This window comes from Microtus oregoni, unplaced genomic scaffold (genome assembly GCF_018167655.1).
Source record: "Microtus oregoni isolate MIOR12 unplaced genomic scaffold, Mior012 000011F_ref0000422, whole genome shotgun sequence".
Classification (NCBI taxonomy): Eukaryota; Metazoa; Chordata; class Mammalia; order Rodentia; family Cricetidae; genus Microtus; species Microtus oregoni.
Window position 1 is genome coordinate 5,805,364 of NW_024543070.1, and position 4,302 is coordinate 5,809,665.

Sequence of the window (4,302 nt, forward strand, 5' to 3'; positions counted from 1 at the left end):
CAGGAGAGACTTATTAAATGAAGCTTTTGGTCCAAAATTCCCAACTACCGTAGGTCTGTTGTCTATTGGGCTTCAACACCTCCAAATCCATCTCTTCTTAGGCTGTGTAATTGTTTTCTTGAGTGTGAGCTTGCAATGGCTGGAAAATGCGAAAGTTTTCATAGCAAGGTAAAGCATGGCAAGGATTTATTATACATTTTAAAGAGATTTCCTCAACTTACATTTTGATGCGAACAAGAAACAGACCACCAAATTAATACGTTTACCTGCTGAGACCCAGCATTCTTCAGCAGGACACCTTTTGAAATCTTTTTCTATTTTCAACAGGGGAGAGCATGGATGCAGCATCCTGCTACCACAAATTAAGCATTTGGGTTTCCCACATTTGAGGAAATTACAAGGGTCAGCACATCCAAGTGCAATGGATTAGCCTCCCCCTGGGAAAATGACCATCGTGATCATGGTATCTCCCCTGCCAGGTAAGTGCAGCAGGACACTTTTGTAACACAGCTGCTTCACTGAGCCAAAGAGGGAGGCTAGAGCTGGTCTGCCCTGTCCATAGCCTTGAAACTTAAAAGTGATTCTGTGTGTGGGTCAACTTTGCAAATGGCCTCCGGTTTCCTGATACTGCAGTCTCAAAAGGGCCTGTGCTTTCACACGCCTCACAAAACTATGAAGGCGTGCTTGTTACCAGGTTCACAGCTGTGGTCTATATACATCCACACTAGGCCCCACTAGTGTCTGGACCAAGCTCCATGGGATCCTCCTTGGCCTCCCACAGTGTGGCTAGAGCACACATGTCCTGAGAAAACTCAGGACTGCTGCCTTGGATGTACTTTTTGTCTTTAAATCCTCCATATTCCTGGTGTGGGATTCCCTTGAGTATCTTGTGAATACCATTGCTCAATAAAGAAGTTGCTTTGGGCCTATAGCAGGGCAGAATATAGCCAGGCTGGACAATATCTATATCTATACCTTCATTTCTATATCTATCTATCTATCTATCTATCTATCTATCTATCTATCTATCTCCCATATATGTATAAGAGAGAGAGAGAGAGAGAGAGAGAGAGAGAGAGATAGCTGCCAGAGGAGACAAATGCTGGAACCTTGCTGGTAGGCGACGACCTTGTGGTGATGTACAGATTAATAGTAATGGGTCAATTTAAAATGTAGGAGCTAGCTAGAAATATGCACAAGCTAATTGACCAAGAAGTGATGTAATTAATATAGATTTGCATGATTATTTCAGGTCTGTGCAGCCAGGAAACAAATGAGCAGTCTCTGCCAACATGTTTCTATGACTATTCTCTAGACCTCTAGCCAGTGCCATGTTGTATGTGTGGAGGTCACATCTCTCAAGGGAGGGTTGAGCCTTCATGCCTATACGATCTTAAGAGAGTTCAGGTGTTGCACAACAATTGACTTTAGCTGGAATAATGCTCTTCTGTGATCTATACCCAAGACCGGAGTCAGTCCCGCAACCTGCAGATGGACCTTGATAGTATTTGCAAGAGCTTGGCTCTAACTATGGCAGCATGTTCATTTTGCTTTAAGTTTAACTGAGTCTCCATCACTCTTTGTGTGATTAACTGGACTTCTTATACTTGGTAGCACCAAGACTAATGCCATCTTTCACAGCGAGTGAAGAATTCCATTAATAAAGAGTTGACAAATATTGGATGAGCCCTTGGAGACCAAGGGAAAAATGCCACTTATATCAGTCTTAATTCCATGAGCTAGCCTCCTGCTGAGAGTTTTTCAATTATAAAGTGTTAATGTGTGTAATTCTTTAAGACAACTTAGCTTGTATGGCTGGAGAGGGAAAAAAAACAGTATAGGGCACGTTGTTTCTGCACATAGCCTCTCCCATTGGATAGTACCCTTACCTACCTCCCCTAGCCTTCTTGCCTTAAGTTCCTCACCAGGAAGCAGAGATAGTATTTACCAAGTAGATACAGAAGTACATGGGAAGGAAATGAGTTTCCAAGATGGATCCTGGGTGGCAGACGTGGCAGACTGCAAACAGAATGTTTATCACTGGTGAACACAATAGAATTTCTCTTCTTTCTTCTACAAACCTTCAGAGATAGCTAACTCATTGCCAGGGATTATGCCTGGAGGATACTGAAATGTCATCATTAATCACATCAACATCATTATCAAAGGTTTTCATCAGTCTATGCAAAATGCTCTGTGTTCCAGGAGAGTTAGTTTGAGTCATAGTGGTCTTCCTGAACTCCGTGTTAAAGACAAGATGCACAGATGCACTTGTTTCTCCTTGGTGTTTACAAAGGACCAGTTTTGTGTTGTTATGTGAACACCAAGGTGACAGAATGTGGCTAAATTACAATAGATGCCATTCCTCACAGGGACATTTGTTGGTATTTATTATTATTTTCTTGTGTTCACTACAGAGTTGGTCCTTCTGTATTGTTTTTATTGGTTAATGAATAAAGAAGCTCACTTGGCCAGACAGGGCAGAGTAGAGCTAGGCGGGAAAAGTAAACTGAATGTTGGGAGAAAGAAGATAGAGTCAGAGAAGCCATGTAGTACCACTGGAGACAGATGTGGTAAACCATAGCCTCGTGGCAATACACAGATTAATGGAGATGGGTTAATTTAAGATATGAGTTAGCCAGAAATACGCTTAAGCTATTGGTCAAACAGTATTGCAAATAATATGGTTTCTATGTGATTATTTCGGGGCTGAGCAGCTGGGAACAAACAAGCCATCTTCTACAACATAGACTATAGCTTGTTACTTTCTGCTCTAATGTACGTACGCACTTAAGTTTCAAAATAGAAATGAAATATAAATGCACATCTTCTTTTTGCAAGAAAGTTGTATGTGATTCCTATATTACATCAGACAGGCTAATATGCTTTAGCATTTGTAATAGGAAACTTTATTAGCATGATGAAATAAATGCATGCAGGGTAATATTATGTCAACTCGTTGTTACCAGTAGATAAAGTCTGACGCGGTAATTGCTAACTGAATGTTGGATCACGGTTATTACTGAGGTAAAATCATTTGCCATGGGATAATCAGGGGTACAATATTCTGAATGATAAAAGAGTCACTTCTACTCTCTAGTTTTAATTAGCTGAAAATGTGCCCTGGGTATTTTAGACGGCTCACCTTACTGATACTGTTATTTAGACATGATTTATAATATTGGTATAGACTCTGCTAATGTTTTTCTCATTAAAGGTTTTATTATTGTTTTCACTGTAAATTCTGTAGGTGAAGATTTTAAGGTGCATTAAATATTTATTTCATATCCCTGTGTTTGTATAAATATGTGTGCAGGTATGTGTATGCTGTATGGAAATATTTTTGTAAGGTCTTCATCCCCAGAAGCTACTGTTTGTGGCTGTGCTAGCATAGGCCTCCTATGCTAGGCCAATGACAAGTCTCAGTCCCACAAGAAGATATAGGTGAAGTGTTACTTAAGAAAATGTTTCTTTTACCTATTGATTATCTAGGCTTGAAAGTGAGTCCTGCGTACCCCACGAGCAAATCTGATACACTACAGTTCTAACGTTTGATCACTAGGTTGCTTCTGATGTTCATGTTCCAGTTGTTAGTCAGGTTTTCAATGAACATCCTAAGTGGTTCTAATGAAGTTCCCACACTGCTCAGTTCCTGAGGGAGAGTGATTGGAAGCATGTTCTAGAGAAATGTTCACCTCCTCTTGACAGATATATTCAAGAAAACCTTGACAAATGACATCTCGGTGGCTTAAATCCTATTATTTGTCCCAGCATTTTCACCATGATATTTCCCAGGTACAATGAGGGACTGTGCATAGTCAGCTTAGCCACCCAAGAGGACTGGCCACCGGATCCAGGCTGTACTCATTTTAAAACTAGCACACAATTGCTGTGTGATGTTTCTGATATGGAAACTCATACATACACTGTGCACTGATATGAATTACCTATTATCATTGATGAAAAACCATGTGGCGAGCCAGGAACCAAGATTCATCTTGCAGCCTCATCCTCAGTGTGAAGTTTCAGATGTGTTTATGCTTCCACCCTGAGGAAAGTAAAGGCCTAGGAGGTGCTCCTATTCCTTAATAGCATTGGCTCTCCTTGTCCTCAAGAGTGGTCCCTCTGGATTCACGAGACCTTAATCCTGTTAGGTACTTCTTTCTTCTAAGCAATGGTTGTGTGTTATAGACACACATGACGCTGACAGAGCCTGTTTCTTTGCTATGTAACTTATCCTCTATCTCCATTCAAGACCCATAATAGAAATTCTTTGGAGGCTAATAAATTGAATAATTGTGT

General features: G+C 40.6%; 1 non-coding gene across 1 annotated transcript; it reads right to left on the minus strand.

The window, feature by feature from the left end:
• Positions 1-324: 324 nt before the first annotated feature.
• Positions 325-487, minus strand: LOC121453751. The gene has a single exon (XR_005975067.1). It is a non-coding gene; the product is annotated as a U1 spliceosomal RNA (small nuclear RNA).
• Positions 488-4,302: the final 3,815 nt, after the last annotated feature.